Below are 19,585 nucleotides of genomic sequence, written 5' to 3'. Positions count from 1 at the left end.
TCAGGAGAAAGCAGGAGGAGTAGGTGGGGTCTGTGCTACTGTCCCCCTAATCCCTGCTCCCCGGCACCCAACCCTGAAGCTCTGCACTAACCCTGTGCCCCCTCCAGTTCCCCTAACCCCTGCCTCCTCCCGCACCCGTAATCCCTGCACTGTGCCCCCTTTTCCCCTAACCCCTGCACCCCCTCCTGTGCCCACTTGGGGAAACTGACCTGGATGCACAGAGTAGCTGGCATTGCTGCTCGCTCCCCCCGCCGCCCCTGAACACTGCTCCTCCGCACATCGCTAGGGGGCTGTGAGAGGGGGGCACGGAGGAACATTGGGGGGAGCAGTATCCGCTCATCACCGCTATCTCCCCCTTCTCTTCCCCTCCCTCCCCCCATGCTCCTGTGCCGGGAGGGAGCAGGGAGAAATCTGGGCACCACCCCAAGCAGCACTCCCCTGCCAGCCGGGAGCAGTTTCTGACTTTACACCAGCAGCACACACCTCTCTGCTACCGTACAGCACCGCCCTTGACCATGGTACCCCTGGGCAATTCCCTGGTGGCACCCACCCCAAAGGCTGGCCCTGGCTATGGGCTTCAGAGGGAGTGAGCAGACCAGGCGGCCATGGAGAGGTCCAGCCCCTGTTCTCCTCTCCGAGCTGCTAGCAATCAGAGGCCAGGGACATGCTTCCATGCTGATGACAGGTACTGCTCGATAACGATGCCACCAACCGAAGATTGATTTTCCTGTCTAGTGGTTCAGGTTCTGTAGTGTCTGCATCAGAGTGTTGCTCTTTGAGGACTTCTGACAACGTTTCACACCTCGTCCCTCTTGGATTTTGGAAGGCTCTTCAGATTCTTAAACTTTGGCTCGGCGCTGTAGCTGTCTCTAGAAATCTCACGTTATACCTTCTTTGCGTTTTGTCAAATTTGCAGTGAAAGTGTTCTTAAAGTGAACAACATGTGCTGGGTCATCACCCAAGACTGCCATAAAATGAAATATATGGCAGAATGCGGATAGAACCATGGAGCAGGAGACATACAGTTCTTCATCAAGGTCTTCAGTCACAAATTAACACGTTATTTTTTTAACGAGCATTATCAGCATGGAAGCATGTCCTCTGGAATGGTGGTTGAAGTATGAAGGCATATGGATGTTAGCATATCTGGCACGTTAATACCTTGCAACGCTGGCTACAAAAGTGCCATGAGAGAGCCTGTTCTCACTTTTAGGTGACGTATATAAGACACGGGCAGCATTATCTCCAGTAAATGTAAACAAACTTGTTTGTCTCAGCGATTAGCTGAACCGAAGAAATAGGACTGACTGGACTCTAAAGTTTTACATTGTTTTCTTTTTGAGTGCACTTATGCAACAAAAAAAAATCTACATATGCAAGTTGCACTTTAATGATAAAGAGATTGCACTATAGTACTTTATATTTTACAGTGTAAATATTTGTAATAAAACTATATATAGTCAGCACTGTACACTTTGTATTCTGGGTTGTAATTGTGTCAGCAACCTGCCCAGTTGCCTCGCTGCCAGGGGATGCAGACATTTCTGTAAGGCACATAAAGGGGCTATTTGGTGTTGAAGCAAATGCGAGGAATGTGCATTTATGAGAGGTAATTTCCATCTCTTCAGTAGCTGTACATCAGGGCCCCAGTGGCCTAATGGATAAGGCATTGGCTTCTGAAGCCAGAGATTGTGGGTTCAAGTCCCATCTGGGGTGAAAATCTACTTTCTTCCTGTATATTGCAAGGAAACCTTGGCCTTTATATTAAACAAGGAAGCTGGGAGATGTTTGAGCACAAAGTCCTGGATCTTGGGAACAATCACCAAGGGATATTAGAAGGCTCAGTCTGGTGACCTAATGGATGCAACCACACCTCCCCATCCCAGGGTAGTCCCATCTGAGAACCAGGATCCATGGAGCAACATTCCCCTCCTGCCCTGACAGGTGGGCTGTGCAGATGATGGTGGAGGGCAGCAGGAGAGGAGGTTGCACTAGTGCTGCCTGGGCTGTATCTGCACCAAAGATAAATGGAGGGTCATGCAGCCTGTGCCTGAAACTCCACAAGTGCTATGTTCACTCCCAGAACAAGTCAAATCCTGCACCAAGGATGGTGAATTCCCATGTGAGCACACAGTGCCCCTGTCCACCACACATGCTGCACACACATCAACTGCACCAAAGAGACACAAACTGCACACTGAGGAGACAGCTGGTTTGTTTCCAGGTTGCTTTTATTTCCAAAGGTACTGAAGTGTGGGGTCTCTTCTTTTCCGTGGGCAGAAACGCAATGGAGGAGAATCTCACATCCCTTAGCTGCCAGGTGACAGTGGCAGGAAGAAAATGCACTGCAATGAAATTTAAAAAACATAAATAATTTAACAATGAGAAGTAATTAAATAAAAATAATCCAATGGACGCACATGCCGGTGGCTTGTTCCCAGCCCAGAGAGTGAGAAGCAGGGAGTATGTGAAAGGCGGGTGGTTAAGTCTGAGGAGCATATTCATAGTTTGTATAAGTTAAATTATAGCAGACCGCTACAAAATACTCCATTTGGTAACATCAGTACAGAATATAGAAATCTACAAGCAATACAGCCATACACAGTTAAGACAGGGTGTCCACTTAATACCAGAGTTCCCACAGCCAAATAGCTGGAAGTCCCTTCACAGTCACTGCTAAACAAAACAACCTTGTGCAGAGCCAAGAGCAGCCCTGCTGTGCCATTAGGAAGGCCTGCAGGAGACGCAGCAAATCCATCTAGATTCTGTGCTTCTGCTTAGTAGTTACCAAGTGTGATCAATGAAAGGGTAGGTGGGTAGCTCCCTTTTTTGGACACCCAGCCAGTAGCTATAAAATTCCTCTGAGGCCTTGTCTACACTATGACTATAGGTCGAATTTAGCAGCGTTACCGCCATTTAACCCTAGACCTATGCACACGACAAAGCCCTTTTTTTCAACTTAAAGGGCTCTTTAAATCGATTTCTTTACTCCACCTCCGACGAGGGGATTAGCACTGAAATCAGCCTTGCAGGGTCAAATTTAGGGTAGTGTGGACGCAATTCGATGGTATTGGCCTCCAGGAGCTATCCCAGAGTGCTCCATTGTGACCACTCTGGACAGCGTTTTCAACTCAGATGCACTGTCCAGGTAGACAGGAAAGGGTCGCAAACTTTTTAATTTCATTTCCTGTTTGGCCAGTGTGGCGTGCTGATCAGCACAGTTGACCATGCAGAGCTCATGCAGAGCTCATCAGCATGATGTGCACATTGCCAGGGCACATTGCCCGGCCTGTACTCTGTGAGAAGTCTATGACCATGTCTATGTCCTCATCACTCTTGTCACCCCACTGCTGTCACCTTCTTGCCTGTTTTCGCTTTTGCAGATTCTGGTTCTGCACTGAGAAAAGGCGTGAAACAATTGTCTGCCATTGCTCTGATGGAGGAGAGGGCGACTGATGGCATGGCTTACAGGAAATTAAAATCAACAAAAGGGGTGGCTTTGCATCAGGAGAAACACAAACAACTTTGTCACACAGAATGGCCCTCTCAAGGATTGAACTCAAAACCCTGGGTTTAGCAGGCTGTTGATTTCACAAAACAAAACAGGTCAATTTCTTGTTTTGATTCATCTAGTTTTACATCTTAGGCTGGTAGCAAACAGTACAGTACAACTGCTAGCCATTGTCATCTCCTGGTTGCTTGGCAGAAGATGGGAATGACCTGGCTGAGTCACTCCCATGTCTGTCCATGCGCCCCAACTGACCTCAGTGAGATCAGCTAAAAGCAAGAACTATTAACACAGAATTCTGTTCAAAGCCAGAGAAGTCTTTCAGCCTCCTTCCTCTTGCCGGTTTCTCTCCTTCCTTCTGTTCAAAGACAGTTCCCTATACACTCCTAGTTTGCACAAACCCACCCACTGACCTGTGACTAACAATCTCTCGCTGCTAACTCTTCCAGGAAAACAGGCCAAAGAAAGTGTCTGCAAGCGCTGCACCGCAGCCCCAATACTCTTTTCAGTTCCTTCCCCCAGAACTTTCGCTCCAGAACAGTCCAGTGCCTTGCTGTTGCTGGTCTTACCACTGCGAGAGGCAGTGGATTCCCAAATTGAAATTAGGGGGTGTTCGAATTTACAGGGGTGTCAGGACCAATGAGATATATAAAGAGATATGAATAAAGTAAATGTTTTGTTAGGATTATGCAAATTTAACATAAGAATAATGCAAGTTACACCAAAACACATAACAGGTCTAGATTTCTAAAAAATATAATTTTTTTAAAAGGATTTAATTTAAATTGACTTTTGAAAAGTAAGCCATCATGGTGAAAGAGGAAAGTCCTCTCATGGATCAGTAACTGGTTAAAAGATGGGAAACAAAGGGTAGGTATAAATTATCAGTTTTCAGAATGGAGAGAGATAAATAGTGGTATCCCTGAGGGGTCGGTACTCGGACCAGTGCTGTTCAACATATTCATAAATGATCTGGAAAAATGGGTAAACAGTGAGGTGGCAACATTTGCAGATGATACAAAACTATTCAAGATAGGTAAGTCCCAGGCAGACTGAGAAGAATTACAAAGGGATCTCATAAAACTGGGTGACTGGGCAACAAAAATGGCAGATGAAATTTAATGTTGATAAATGCAAAGTAATGTACATTTGGAAAACAATCTCAACTATACATACAAAATGAAGGAGTCTGAATTAGCTGTTAACACTCAAGAAAGATCTTGCAGTCATTGTGGATAGTTCTCTGAAAACATCCTCTCAGTGTGCAGCGGCAGTCAGTGATTCCCAACATTCTGTTTGCGTTTTAAAAAAGAACAGGAGCACTTGTGGCACCTTAGAGACTAAGGCTATGGTTACACTTGCACTTCAAGCGCTGCGGCGGCAGCGCATAAGTGTAGTCAAAGCGCCAGTGCTGGGAGAGAGCTCTGCCAGCGCTGTCCATACTCCACCTCCCTGTGGGAATAACGTACAGCGCTGGGAGCCGCTCCCAGCGCTGGGGCTGACCACACTGGCGCCTTGCAGCGCCGCAATTTGCAGTGCTGGAGAGGGTGTGTTTTCACACCCTGCTGCAGCGCTGCAAATTTGCAAGTGTAGCCATGCCCTAACAAATTTATTTGAGCATAAGCTTTCGCGGGCTACAGTCCACTTCATCGGATGTAGCCCATGAAAGCTTATGTTCTTTGCAGTACAGACTAACACGGCTGCTACTCTGAAACCTTCGCTTTTTAAGAAAGGGAGGCAGTGACCATGAGATGGTCGAGTTCAGGATCCTGACACAAGGAAGAAAGGAGAGCAGTAGAACAGAGACCCTGGACTTCAGAAAAGCAGACTTCAACTCCCTCAGGGAACTGATGGGCAAGGTCCCCTGGGAGAATAACATGATGGGGAAAGGAGTCGAGGAAAGCTGGCTGTATTTTAAAGAAACCTTATTGAGGTTGCAGGAACAAACCATCCCGATGTGTAGGAAGAAAAGTAAATATGGCAGGCGACCAGCTTGGCTTAACAGTGAAATCCTTGCTCGTCTTAAACACAAAAAACAGCTTACAAGAAGTGGAAGATTGGACAAATAACCAGGGAGGAGTATAAAAGTATTGCTCAGGCATGCAGGAGTGAAATTAGGAAGGCCAAATCACACTTGGAGTTGCAGCTAGCCGGAGATGTTAGGAGTAACAAGAAGGGTTTCTTTAGGTATGTTAGCAACAAGAAGAAAGTCAAGGAAAGTGTGGGCCCCTTGCTGAATGAAGGAGGAACCTAGTGACAGAGGATGTGGAGAAAGCTAGTGTACTCAATGCTTTTTTTGCCTCTGTCCTCACAGACAAGGTCAGCTCCCAGACAGCTGCACTCTGCAGCACGGTATGGGGAGGAGGTGACCAGCTCTCTGTGGAGAAAGAAGTAGTTCGGGACTATTTAGAAAAGCTGGACGAGCACAAGTCCATGGGGCCGGATGCACTGCATCCGAGGGTGATAAAGGAGTTGGCCGATGAGATTGCAGAGCCATTGGCCATTATCTTTGAAAAATCATGACGATTGGGGGAGGTCCCGGATGACTGGAAAAGAGCTAATGTAGTGCCCATCTTTAAAAAGGGAAGAAGGAAGATCCAGGGAACTACAGGCCAGTCAGTCTCACCTCAGTCCCTGGAAATATCATGGAACAGGTCCTCAAGGAATCAAATCTGAACCACTTAAAGGAGGAAAGTGATCAGGAAGGAGTCAGCATGGATTCACCAAGGGCAAGTCATGCCTGACTAACCTAATTGCCTTCTATGATGAGATAACCGGCTCTGTGGATGGAGGAAAGCAGTGGATGTGCTATTTCTGGACTTTAGCAAAGCTTTTGATACAGTCCCCCACAATGACTGGGAATTTTCAGCTTAGAAAAGAGACGACTAAGGGGAGATATGCTAAAAGTCTATAAAATCTTGACTGATGTGAAGAAAGTGAATAAAGTAAATGTTTTGTTAGGATAATGGAAATTTAACATAAGGAAAATGCAAGTTACACCAAAACACATAACAGATCTAGATTTCTAAAAAAATATATAATTTAAAAAAAAGTATTTAATTTAAATTGACTTTTGAAAAGTAAGCCATCATGGGGTAAGAGGGAAGATCCTCTCATGGATCAGTAACTGGTTAAAAGATGGGAAACAAAGGGTAGGAATAAATTATCAGTTTTCAGAATGGAGAGAGATAAAAGTGGTATCCTTGAGGGCTCAGTACTGGGACCCCTCAAGGGGTCCTATTCAACATATTCATCTGGAAAAATGGGTAAACAGTGAGGTGGCAAAATTTACAGATGATAGAAAACTATTCAAGATAGTTAAGTCCCAGGCAGACTGCGAAGAGCTACAAAGGGATCCCATGAAACTGGGTGGCTGGGCAACAAAATGGCAAATTAAATTCAATGTTGATAAATGCAAAGTAATGCACATTGGAAAGCAATCTCAGCTATACATACAAAATGATGGCATCTGAATTAGCTGTTAACACTCAAGGAAGAGATCTTGGAGTCATTGTGGATAGTTCTCTGAAAACATCCACTCCACGTGCAGCAACAGTCACAAAAGCAAACAATGTTGGGAATCATTATGAAAGGGATAGATAATAAGACAGAAAATATCATATTGCCTCTATATAAATCTATGGTACGTGCTCACCCTGAATAGTGTGTGCAGATCTGGTCACCCATCCTAAAAATATATATATTGGAATTGGAAAAGGTACAGAGATGGGCAACTAAAATGATGAGGGTATGAAACAGGAGGAGAGATTAAAGCGACTGGGAATTTTCAGCTTCGAAAGAGATGACTACTGGGGATATGATAGAGGTCTATAAAATCTTGACTGGTGCGAAGAAAGTGAATAAGGAAATTTTATTTAATCCTTCACATAACACAAGAACTAGCAGTCTGGCAATGAAATTAATAGGCAGCAGATTTTAAAAAACAAAAGGAAGTATTTCTTCACACAATATAAAGTCAACCCAGGAACTCTTTGCCAGGGGATGCTGTGAAGACCAAAACTATAACAGGATTTTAAAAGAACTAGATAAATTCCTGGAGAACAGGTCCATCTGTGGCTATTAGCCAGGATGAGAGGATGCAACACCATGTTCTGAGTGTCCCTAGCCTGTTTGCCAGAAGCTGGGAATGGGCAACAGGGGATGGATCACTTGATGATTCCCTGTTCTGTTCATTCCCTCTGAAGCACCTGGCCTTGACCACTGTTGTAAGACAGGGCACTGGGCTATATGGACCATGGGTCTGACCCAGTATGACCATTCTTATGTAAAAATTAATTATAATAAAAATGTTTAGTACAGAAACTCCCCAACATAATGACCTCCCAAGATAGCAACAATGTGAGATAACAACCTTGGCAAATACTGCATTTTAAAAATCTTGGCCTACTGGGAAACATATTTATATAAGTTTCCATTCCCAGTCACAAATCTAGCATTCTGGAGCAAAGTGACTAAAATATAGTCCAACAAACAAATGTTTATTTAACGTGCCCCTCACTTTTCCCTCCACTGCACTCCGCTCACTGGTGTTGTCCTTGGTCAGTGGAGACTCAGAGTTCAGAGGTGCTTTCACGTGAGTACACCTTCCAGGTGGGGACAAAAGGCAAAGTTTGCTCTGGCAACGGCTGTTCATTGTGCCACTGTTCACTCCACCACTCTGTTGCCAATGGCCCTGCACAGTCACCTTCTGCTGTCACCTACCACTGTGACCTCTGCGATTTGGTCTCTTGAGGTTCCACCAGCTCTCAGTGATTTCAACATTAACAAGTCACCGGGACCAGATGGCATTCACCCAAGAGTTCTGAAAGAACTCAAATGTGAAGTGCGGAACTATTAACTAAGGTTTGTAACCTGTCCTTTAAATCGGCTTGGTACCCGATGACTGGAAGTTAGCTAATGTAACGCCAATATTTAAAAAGGGCTCTAGGGGTGATCCGGCAATTACAGACCGGTAAGTCTAATGTCGGTACCGGGCAAATTAGTTGAAACAATAGTAAAGAATAAAATTGTCAGACACATAGAAAAACATAAACTCTTGAGCAATAGTCAACATGGTTTCTGTAAAGGGAAATCGTGTCTTACTAATCTATTAGAGTTCTTTGAAGGGTCAACAAACATGTGGACAAGGGGATCCAGTGGACATAGTGTACTTAGATTTCCAGAAAGCCTTTGACAAGGTCCCTCACCAAAGGCTCTTACGTAAATTAAGCTGTCATGGTATAAAAGGAAAGGTCCTTTCATGGATTGAGAACTGGTTAAAGGACAGGGAACAAAGGGTAGGAATTAATGGTAAATTCTCAGAATGGAGAGGGGTAACTAGTGGTGTTCCCCAAGGGTCAGTCCTGGGACCAATCCTATTCAATTTATTCATAAATGATCTGGAGAAAGGGGTAAACAGTGAGGTGGCAAAGTTTGCAGATGATACTAAACTACTCAAGATAGTTAAGACCAAAGCAGATTGTGAAGAACTTCAAAAAGATCTCACAAAACTAAGTGATTGGGCAACAAAATGGCAAATGAAATTTAATATGGATAAATGTAAAGTAATGCACATTGGAAAAAATAACCCCAACTATACATACAACATGATGGGGGCTAAGTTAGCTACAACGAGTCAGGAAAAAGATCTTGGAGTTATCGTGGATAGTTCTCTGAAGATGTCCACGCAGTGTGCAGAGGCGGTCAAAAAAGCAAACAGGATGTTAGGAATCATTTAAGACTGAGAATATGTTATTGCCCTTATATAAATCCATGGTACGCCCACACCTCGAATACTGTGTACAGATGTGGTCTCCTCACCTCAAAAAGATATTCTAGCACTAGAAAGGTTCAGAAAGAGCAACTAAAATGATTAGGGGTTTAGAGAGGGTCCCATATGAGGAAAGATTAAAGAGGCTAGGACTCTTCAGTTTGGAAAAGAGAAGACTAAGGGGGGACATGATAGAGGTATATAAAATCATGAGTGATGTTGAGAAAGTGGATAAGGAAAAGTTATTTACTTATTCCCATAATACAAGAACTAGGGGTCACCAAATGAAATTAATAGGCAGCAGGTTTAAAACAAATAAAGGAAGTTCTTCTTCACGCAGCGCACAGTCAACTTGTAGAACTCCTTACCTGAGGAGGTTGTGAAGGCTAGGACTATAACAATGTTTAAAAGGGGACTGGATAAATTCATGGTGACTAAGTCCATAAATGGCTATTAGCCAGGATGGGTAAGAATGGTGTCCCTAGCCTCTGTTCGTCAGAGGATGGAGATGGATGGCAGGAGAGAGATCACTTGATCATTGCCTGTTAGATTCACTCTCTCAGGGGCACCTGGCATTGGCCACTGTCGGTAGACAGATACTGGGCTAGATGGACCTTTGGTCTGACCTTGTACGGCCTTTCTTATGTTCTTATGTTATGTAACCCCAGCCAAAATCTCTCACTTGGACAACACAGCTCTGTTTGCTGGATCCCTAGGTAGATTAGGTGTGAATGTAAATATAATCTGGCTCTGAAGCCTTAGCCCCCAGCTCATCACTAGCTGTCAGGGAGAACTCATTTAGACTTTGCTTACAAATCATCATTTGAAATTATTAGGTTGGCCAACATCACCGAAATGAATGCACTGACATCATAAAAAACAGCTGTATAAGGAAGCAAGGAAGCTAGTCTATGTTCATACTTTTCAAATCTATTATACTTTTTCAGATACACATATTTTATCAAACACTGTATAAGCTTTTAAAGTGTGTATTAATGTTTCAGTTTAAATTCAGATTTCCAAACAGTCACTAAATTGGTATGTAACTAGCTCACAAAACTGGGGGGGGGGAATTCAGGGGGTGGTGTAAGGAAATCACTGGCCAGAGGTGAAAGTAAGCAGGTACGGGCCGGTACGGAGGGCCGGTAAGGAAAGGAGGCTGGCTGAGGGAGGGAGAAGCCTGCCCCCTGCATAAGAATAGTTTAAACTCAGCTGTTCCCTGAGCTGTTCAGCCCCCGGGGTTAGGAGCGCTTTCTGGCATTCTTGTTAATTTCACTCACAGTAGCTTGGGGGAGGGAGGAGAGTGTGTTTGACCATGGCAGGAGCAGTCCTCTTCTGCCCCCGGGATGAGGGAATCTCTCCAATACTAATATACACAACAAATACAAGCATTTGGCTGCACATCTTAAATCCAGAGCTAATAAAAGCAGGTGGAAGGGGAAAATTCACTGTACTGTACTGTACTGTCCTGTCCCCTCTCCCTCTCCCTCTCCCTCTCCTGCAGACAAAGCTCTGCATTCCTCCCCCAGCCCCCGCCAGCAGGGGCTCTGCTCAGTGCCAGACAGGAAGAAAGCATGGAGCCTAGTGTCTCCAGCCTCGCTGGAGGAGGAGGAAGACACAGAGAAAAATGGGACAGTGAGTTTTCACTTTTTCAGGCTTATTCCAATAGTAAAGTTTTATTACAGACAGTACTGATAGTAGTAATAGTAGTTTTATTTTCTCTGTCTATGTCATGCAATGGGAGGGATCCATGAAGTATGTAGGAGAGGTGGGTTGCTTGCGATTGGACTATATGGGTAAGAAATATAAATTACTTTCACCCCTGCCCAAACCCCAGGACTCCCAGCCACCTCTGCAGCTGTTAGCTCAGGGGTGATTTAAAGGGCCTGGCTCCTAGCTTCAGCCAAATCCGCAAGCCCTTTAAATCCTAATTTAAAAGCCCCAGAATTTAAAGGCCCCACCTCTTCCAATAGAGGCCGCACCTCCTCCGGTTGAGGAACCATCCCCTCCACTGGACTCTGGAGTACTGCCAAGTCCTTTAAGTCACTTTTATCCCTGATCACTGCACACATCTGCTATACCATACTCTGAGCTGATTCCTGACTTGTATGCTCAATACAGCCTTACTGATCTGTGGTGCAGTGGGTCAGTATGTTTGTTAACGGAAAGGATGGTGGTTCAAGCCCCTGCAGGGACAGTAGTAAGCCTGTGCTACTTCCTTGCTCCCTGAGGCCTGCTGGGAGCCTCAAAGGCCCCATTTTGCTTCCTCTTGGCCTCAGTGCTTTCAGCTGGTGGCCCGAAGAGCGGGCTGGATGCCATTCAGAAACCCATCTCCCAGCAGCCGTGCCGGAGGCTCAGGCTTAATCCTCAAGGCCGAGCCCAAAAACTTTCAGCCGGGAACATTTCGCTCCCCTCCTGCCTCCACCCAAGCGGCAAGGGAGAAGCGGACGAGACACGCTGGCTTGAAGACGCCTCCCTCCCACTTCCCTGTAGGCTGTGCAAAGCTCTTGGCCTGCTTCATGCCTCGTCAGGAAAGTGCGGCCATGTGGCCCAAGCCTGAGTCACGTCCGCAGCCTGGCCCACCCGGCTGACGCGCAGAGCCACGTGCAAGGAGCAGATAAACAATCTCCAAGGAAAAGAGCTGGAATTTTTCATCTTATTTTCACCTAGTCCTTACTAAGGAAACTAGCAAACAATTGCCCTTTGTAAAGAAACACTGCACCGTACTACAGTACAAACCCAAATGAGCACAGCAGGAGGCTATCCCGGCTATCCACATCTGGCCCTGTTTCATTACAAACTTCCTTTCTGTAATGATCAGAGGGGTAGCCGTGTTAGTCTGGATCTGTAAAAGCAACAAAGAATCCTGTGGCACCTTATAGACTAACAGACGTTTTGCAGCATGAGCTTTCGTGGGTGAATACCCACTTCTTCAGATGCAAGTGAATACCCAGTCTATAAGGTGCCACAGGATTCTTTGTTGCTTTCTGTAATGATGTTCTGGTAATAAGGGGGCAATCAGTTGTCAAAGGTAGCTCTTGCCATGGTAGCCAGGTTGCTAGTCATTCTCCCCAAGTGTAAGAACATAAGAACGGCCGTACCGGGTCAGACCAAAGGTCCATCTAGCCCAGTATCTGTCTACCGACAGTGGCCAATGCCAGGTGCCCCAGAGGGAGTGAACCTAACAGGCAATGATCAAGTGATCTTCCTCCTGCCATCCATCTCCATTCTCTGACGAACAGAGGTTAGGGACACCATTCTTACCCATCCTGGCTAATAGCCATTTATGGACTTAGCCACCATGAATTTATCCAGTTCCCTTTTAAACATTGTTATAGTCCTAGCCTTCACAACCTCCTCAGGTAAGGAGTTCCACAAGTTGACTGTGCGCTGCGTGAAGAAGAACTTCCTTTTATTTGTTTTAAACCTGCTGCCTATTAATTTCATTTGGTGACCCCTAGTTCTTGTATTATGGGAATAAGTAAATAACTTTTCCTTATCCACTTTCTCAACATCACTCATGATTTTATATACCTCTATCATATCCCCCCTTAGTCTCCTCTTTTCCAAGCTGAAGAGTCCTAGCCTCTTTAATCTTTCCTCGTATGAGACCTTCTCCAAACGCCTAATCATTTTAGTTGCCCTTTTCTGAACCTTTCACGGAAACTGATGGACTACAAGCCGTCAGGAACAGTATCCCCAATAATGTCATGGCAAACCTGGTGGCTGAACTTCGTGACTTTGTCCTCACCCACAACTAGTTCGCATTTGGGGACAATATATACCTTCAAGTCAGCAGCACTGCTATGGGTACCCGCATGGCCCCACAGTATGCCAACATCTTTATGGCTAACTTAGAGCAATGCTTCCTCAGCTCTCGTCCCCTAACGCCTCTACTCTACTTGTGCTACATTGATGACATCTTCATCATCTGGACCCATAGAAAAGAAGCCCTTGAGGAATTCCACCATGATTTCAACTATTTCCATCCCACCATCAACCTCAGCCTCGACCAATCCACACAAGAGATCCACTTCCTGGACACTACAGTGCTAATAAGCAATGGTCACATAAACTCCACCCTATACCAGAAACCTACTGACCACTATACTTACCTACATGCCTCCAGCTTTCATCCAGGACACACCACACAATCCACTGTCTACAGCTAAGCTCCAATCCCTCAAACAGAGACAAACACCTACAAGCATAGGCGCCGACTCCGTGGGCTCTGGGGCTGGAGCAGCCATGAGGAAAAATTGATAGGTGCTCTGCACCCACCAGCAGCGCCCTGCCCCGTCCCCACATCCCAGCTCACCTCCACTTCTGCTCTGCCTCCTCCCCAGAGCATGCCTCCACGTCCTGCTTCTCCCCACTCCTTCCAGTGCTTGCGCCATGAAATAGCTGTTTCACGCGGCAAGCGCTGGGAGGAGCGAGGAAGGAGGAATGCGGCGTGCTTTGGGAAGAGGCAGGGCTGGAGCGAGATTTGGGGAGGGTCCAATGGGGCAGGGCTGGGGCAGGGGTTGGGAGGTGCAAGCAACAAAAATTGGTGCTGTGCCTACAAGATCTCCATCAAGCATTCTTAAAACTACAATACCCACCTGCTGAAGTGACAAAAATGGATTGACAGATCCAGAAGAGTACCCTGAAGTCACCTACCACAGGACAGGCCCAACAAAGAAAATAACAGAACGCCACTAGCCGTCACCTTCAGCCCCCAACTAAAACCTCTTCAGCGCATCATCAAGGATCTACAACCTATCCTGAAGGATGATCCCTCACTCTCACAGACCTTGGGAGACAGGACAGTCCTCGCTTACAGACAGCCCCCCAACCTGAAGCAAGCACACACCATACAACATAAACACTAACCCAGGAACCTATCCTTGCAACAAAGCCCGATGCCAGCTCTGTCCACATATCCATTCAAGTGACACCATCATAGGACCTAATCACATCAGACACGCCATCAGGGGCTCGTACACCTGCACATCTACCAACGTGATATATGCCATCATGTGCCAGCAATGCCCCTCTGCCATATACATTGGCCAACCCAGACAGTCTCTACAGAAAAGAATAAAAGGACACAAATCAGACGTCAAGAATTATATTATAAGAATTAAAACCAGTCGGAGAAAACTTCAACCTCCCTGGACACTCGATTACAGACCTAAAAGTCGCAATTCTTCAACAAAATAACTTTTCCAAAAAAATTTCCCCATGCTAATTTTTCCCCTAGTGTTACTCACACCTTCTTGTCAACTGTTTGCTATCCCGATTATCATTACAAAAGTTTTTTTCTCCTGCTGATAATATCCCACCTTAATTGATTAATCTTGTTAGAGTTGGTATGGCAACTCCCATTTTCATGTTCTTTGTATATATATTTTCCTACAGTATTTTCCACTGCATGCATCTGATGAAGTGGGTTTTAGCCCACGAAAGCTTATGCCCAAATAAATTTGTTAGTCTCTAAGGTGACACAAGTACTCCTCGTTCTATAAACTACAATAGGGCCAGGATTTCATCCCATGATATCAAAATTCATCTTAGTAAAAGTATCAATGAATCAGTTTGCAGGATTTATATCAAGCATCCTAAAGTAGTTTACATATTGCTCTAATTAAGAGATCATCTCTCTGCTGGAGAATGTTATCTTAGGATAATGGTCTCCCGCTGCCGAAGCATTTATGGAAAAAATGTTGACGTGTGATATTTATTTTCAAAACAGAAGGCATTGATCCTCTCTCAATGTTCTGTTACGATGACTTTGTTTCTGTTCAAATTATCAGAATATATATCTAATAATTTTCTCAGCTGAATGTTGAAGCAGTAAAGTAACAGATGTTTCCCAAACAGTTATTGACCTGAAGCATCGTGATTCGTTTAGAACAACTTATTGTTTGATTCAGCCAGTCAGATCAGTTCAGTTTATCCATAAAAACACATGCAGAGAAAGTTGACAATGGTGATGGGGAGAGGGTGGGTGAGAGGGGCTGAGCTGTTGTCTTAAATACTCTTTATGCATCTGATTAATTAGCACAGATTTAATTTAATATACATCTGGTTTAAAATTGGAAGAACTTTACAACTTACTCTCTACTTTCTCTTCATGTAAATTCAAGCATTGCACTATGCAAACTTGGGACAGCTATAATGTTTTGTTTGTTTGTTTGTTTTCTCAAAATATCAAATCAATATAAATTGTGTTACTTAAAAACATTGCTGTCATTTAAAAAATAAAAACATCAGGCCTGATCCAAATAGAACATGAAAAGCCCACTCAGCCATTCCTGACCGATGAGTGAGAAGTTTTCCAGGCTGAGTGTGAGGACTTAAAGCAACAATTTCTGCAGAATTTAAGATCATATTTTAAAAAATATCTTTAACTCTTGTGTATGTAAAGAACCTTCAATCTGTGACCTAAATGTAAAATGATATTGTCCTGAGTCTGCAGGCAGCTCCAGTGCCTCAGCTTCTGCTGCTTACAAATTTGCCAGGAAAAGGAAATTAAGAAGATTGGTCAGCCTCATAGTTCCTATTCAGAACATTGTGGACAACAGTGTAACATTTAGATTTCATGCTTCTGCTGGGGAAAGCTATGAGAGGCCTCAAAAGCAGGCACTAGAGTTCTGAAAAGGGGAGGAAGACTGAAGAGGAGAGGCTGGGGGGAAGAGACATCTTTTCCACCATCCTCTTCATAACAGCCAAGGAGTCTGGGAAAGTGAAAGAATATTGGAAACCCCCTCACACAGCAAACAGCAGGTATTGCAGGAGGAGAAGAGACAGCTCCTTTTTCCTTCCAGCAGCTATAGGAGGGCAATGTTTTAAACATTTCAGACACCTAACACTTAAAGAACCTGAATCTCTAAACAGGACTCAGGGAGGGCATTCTGATAAAAATCCCAGCACCTTCCCTCTTCTGACATTTGGGAAGAGGAGTTCTCTGGGCTTCTCCCCTGGGCATTGCCCTGATCCCACCCTCCTATATTTCATATTTACTGCTGATTGATAGATTTAACCCTCCAGTTAGTTTAGTGGCTTTAGCTGGTTTTGTCAAGCTCTGTTATTGTCTCTAATTACTCCATCAGCACATGGAAAATACAATGAATCAGCCTGGCTGATTCTCCTCTGTGTGTCTTTAAAAATACAGTGAATTTAAAAGACACTATTATTGTTTATTTTTTGTTTGCACAGGTTCCATTCTGGGAGCTATGTATACAAGTCATTGTTAAACCCAGGAACATCTGAGTTCAACTCCTTTAAAATAATGTTTGAACTATAAAGAAAATTAAACAGCGATTTCTTTTGAAATGTCAAGCTATTTTGCCCTTTTTCTGAAAAAATTATCCGTGTCAACTAAGTCCTTGGATTGTTTGAAAACAAAATGTATTTTTGCATGGGGAAATTTTATGTTCAATACCCACATGAGTAACTCGTGGGTGCTGGGAATCCTTGCAAGGGGGGACACAAGGAAGCACTCTCCCTCCTCAGTATGCAAAATGGGAAAAGATCAATGGCTGGAGTAGCTTCCACTGCTCTAATACCCTATTAAAGTCAATGATTTAGGTACATAACTATAGGCACTCAAGTATGGAAATTTTGGCCTATGTGACTTGACCAGGGCCACAGTGGGAGCCAGTGTCAACGCTAGGATTAGTCCCTTGTTTTCATCCCTGAGCCCACTACATACCATGTTGCCTCTTCTATTTGTCTGCCCCTTTTTGTGGTCAAACGTCATGCTGGATGCTCAGCAGAAGAACTTGTGATGGTCCTAGTGTATCAACGGTAGCCTGAGTGGTGCTGCCCACTCCAGCTGCAAAATGATCTGGGGCCTTCCCAAAAATCAAAGAGCTTCTGGCTGTGATTTGTCAGTCCTCAAAGGCCAGCCAGGTGACTGTAAATAACTTACAATCATTAGGAAAAATCAGTGTCAAGATTCCAACTCTAGCAGTCAGACAACATTGGTTCAATTTTCAAGAGATTACTTTTTATATTCCTTGGTTCCCCCCAAATCAGGAAGGGCCTGTGACCACAGGTCCTGCAGGGTACAAAGGGCAGGTCTACATCCCTTTTCTCTTTGTGCATAGTCCTGCCTGCTACCTTTTCAGTTTCAGTTCTGCTACCACAGTACTGATCAGCACATTCTTCAGTAGCATAGGGAAGGGCAGGCTCCATCACACAAGGACTATTACACAGAGACCTGCCAAATGCACACAGCAAACAAATGAAAACAAGAGATGAAAATGTTATTTTTTCATTAATCCCTTTCAGTGACAGCAACCTCCGTGGCTAATTGTAACAATAGTAGATGCAGCATTTTCTGTTTGAAATGATTTTCAAGTTGCGGGTGCCCCTTTATGAACAGTAATTGCCTACATCTGTGACACAAGTACTTTTCAATTCCATTAAACCTGGGGTTTTGCTCAATTACACACGATATCTTGGAATTTTTCTGGCATATTCATCATCACATACATCACCTACAAGACTCCTGCCATAACAAGGGGTTCTTTATAGGGGTTTGAAATTATTAAAGTGACCCAGCACTTTTCAATTGTAACAGCTCAGGACAAAGTAGATCTCCCTGATCCCACTTATGTAGCTATTTAAATGTAACCTAGTTTTAAGGTGGCCTAACTTACTGATATTTTTGACACGTTTTCAAAAAGTGGCCTCTATTTAAATCCATGCAAATATCTGTATGCACACTTTCTGAGCACTGCGAGTCTGAATCTATCACCTGTGCATGCATCTGCTGTTACCTGAAACATGCACATGCTGCTATTTGCATGAAAACTTCTACACGCCTGAATAGAGGAGGATCCTTTGAAAATGTGGCCTTTTAATTATATTTCATACTCCACAAGAGTAGCCTAAAAACAACAACGGGATATAATAAGGCCCTGGCATCAAATGAATAAGGAACAATATAAAAAAATCAGCAGCACTTTATAAAGAGGACAGGAACAAAATATACAGTAACCGTAAAACCAACAGATAAAACAAAACCCAGATTTCCCCAGGTGCAATCTGACAGGACAATTTTGCATTCATAACTCTAGCAATACTCATCTATTTCAGCATGTAATGATCCTGTTTAAAGTATTCAGGAGACAATAAACTCAGGCCCCAGTGCTTGCACATGTTCACTTTGTTGAGTGTGGCTCACATATCTGGACCTCCCAGCTGTTAACAGCTTCACCAACCACCCCTCTGTCTTTGCTTCTGTGTATGTCACTTCATTCTGGCTCTGCAAGGTGTCTGAAATCCCAAATGCCACTTGTCCTTCTGTAAACCTATCCCAGCTGTATCCCTCCTCCAACTGCCTCCTTTGGGGTTCAATTCTACACCATTGAAATCAATGGAATTTTTTCCATTGACTTCAATTAGAGCAAGATCGGGCCCTCCAGCAATTTCCACCCAGTTCTTTCAGTTATGATTTGTACCAATCAGGGTTCGGGGCCTCATTGTTCTAGGCACTGTCTAACAAAACAATGGCCCCGTGCCCCAAATATTCTGCAGCATCATCCAAAAGATGCCAGAAATGCAGTCCAGTGAATTACCTTGATAACCTCTGGTGTAATCTTTCTTAATATCTGTGGTTTCTAATTCTATCAATTACTAGACAATTAAATTAAGGGGGTTAAGTTACACAGTGGTTTCTGAGAGCAACTGTTTTGAAAATCCAGTTAAAAATGTATTTTAAAGGTAAATAAATGCCTAATCTTTGCCTGAAACACAAGCAATATGGATTTTTTTAAAATGTGTGCTACCATCTCTAAGCCTCATCCTCTCTCCAGTGAAATCCCTCTTCAAATGCCTGCACTTTTTCATTTCCACCCATGCCCTTTCCCTTTTTGCCTTTACAAAGCTATTACATTTGTTAGTCTCTAAGGTGCCACAAGTACTCCTCATTCTTTATGCTTAATGATGTACTTCTAATAAAGAATTTAAGTCTAATTTTTGCCTAGAGTGACTCTGACTTTCAAATTATATTTAAATATAGGAACTTATGGAATGGTTTAGGAATAAAAATAAATTAACATGTACAGAAATATGAAATAGAAAAACAAATAGGACAATTTCACTGCTCTACATGGGAAAAACCCACACAGAGCTTATTTCATCTTGTGAATTTTTCTGCAGACTAAGCTAAGGGGGGGAAAAGAAAGAGTTTCTCTAATTGTTTTAAACCATGGATGAAAAGAACCTAACATGATCACCCTTGATTAACATGCTTATTATATAATATATAAACAGGAAACCAGGAGACAACCTGGGCCACGAAAATAAATAAGGAA

General features: G+C 43.9%; 1 non-coding gene across 1 annotated transcript; it reads left to right on the top strand.

Annotated features, from left to right (window-relative positions):
* The first annotated feature begins 1,643 nt into the window (after positions 1 to 1,643).
* Positions 1,644 to 1,716, top strand: TRNAQ-CUG. The gene has a single exon. It is a non-coding gene; the product is annotated as a tRNA-Gln (tRNA).
* The last annotated feature ends 17,869 nt before the right edge of the window (positions 1,717 to 19,585 follow it).

Source organism: Mauremys reevesii, linkage group 17 (assembly GCF_016161935.1).
Source record: "Mauremys reevesii isolate NIE-2019 linkage group 17, ASM1616193v1, whole genome shotgun sequence".
NCBI classification, from domain to species: Eukaryota; Metazoa; Chordata; order Testudines; family Geoemydidae; genus Mauremys; species Mauremys reevesii.
Note: the sequence above shows the minus strand (reverse complement) of the source record. Positions and strands in the feature narration are given on the sequence as shown.